This window comes from Sinocyclocheilus grahami, unplaced genomic scaffold, assembly GCF_001515645.1.
Source record: "Sinocyclocheilus grahami isolate Dianchi unplaced genomic scaffold, SAMN03320097.WGS_v1.1 scaffold222.1, whole genome shotgun sequence".
NCBI lineage: Eukaryota > Metazoa > Chordata > Actinopteri > Cypriniformes > Cyprinidae > Sinocyclocheilus > Sinocyclocheilus grahami.
In genome coordinates this window covers 948,544-949,799 of record NW_015505401.1, presented here as the reverse complement: position 1 = coordinate 949,799, position 1,256 = coordinate 948,544, and positions in this window count along the sequence as shown.

Below are 1,256 nucleotides of genomic sequence, written 5' to 3'. Positions count from 1 at the left end.
ATTTTTGGTTTTGTGCTGGTATTGGTATATTTTGCATGCTAGTGATAGGAATCGATCCCTTGATGTGATTGGTTATTGGATTGTGACGTAGCAAACCGAGGGCTGTTTCAAACTGCATTTCTGGGACTGCCATTGGGAAACTAAAGTTTTAAGGAGAAAATACTCAGCAATGGTGCTGATTGATAGATTGGCACATGGTTTGTCTAAACGCATATTAAAAACACCACATAGACAAATAAACAACATAAAAAACTTTTTTTTTAAACGAATTTCACTACAGGAGGACTTTAAGTAGCACAACTGTTAAAATTGATATGTTTTCAACAAGAAATGCTTCTTGAGCACGAAGTCAGCATATTAGAATGATTTCAGAAGGTTATCATGTGACTGTAGACTAGAGTAATGACTGCTGAAAATTCATCATTCCCATGACAGAAAGAAATTACATTATAAAATATATTAAAATAGTATGATGATAATATTTCACAATAGATGACCTGAAGCTAATAGACATGAACTCTTTCTCTCTCAGCATGCAGTACCTGTTGGATTCAAAAACATGGGTTGAGTAGAAGCTGTCGCCCTCAGCATGCAGAGCATCAGTCAACTGCATCAGTCATTTTCTGCAAGGAACTGAAAGATTTTGTGAAAGAGTACCAAGTTAATGGATGCAACACGTAGTCTGAACTGCAATTTGGGGGAATCTCACTGCAGCAGAAAAGGAATCTACATTTATCCTGATTTGTAAACTTGCTTTTCTTTTTATGCTACCGATTATGGAAACCTTTAGTCTGTCTTAAAAGATATGTGCTTATAAAACATTTTAGAGTCAGTATCTATGAAACGATCACAATAACAACCATAATTTTCAAAGCTAAATCTTTTTTTTTCTTTTGAGTATTAGAGACAGCTCAGCAGATTAATAGTGACCACACACAGATAAATCAACACACATCAATTACAAAAACACCCACTTTTGAGGCCTCTTTCACATCCTCTCGCTGAGTTTCATGCCACTCCAGTCTTTAAGACTTGGTTCGTTATAGAGGAGTGATTCAGCTTCCCAGCATAGGTGTATTTATTTTTTTGAAGACTCATTTCACTTGGCAGTTGGGAGTGTGAGAGAGGCTTCTGTGCTCACAGTAAACTCGGCAACATCTGCAGAAAGCGGCAGGCGGGGGCGAATACGTGTACAGCGTGCACACTCAGCTGAAGAAGAAGCTGAAAGGGCAGCGCGTCACTGAATCCATATGGAG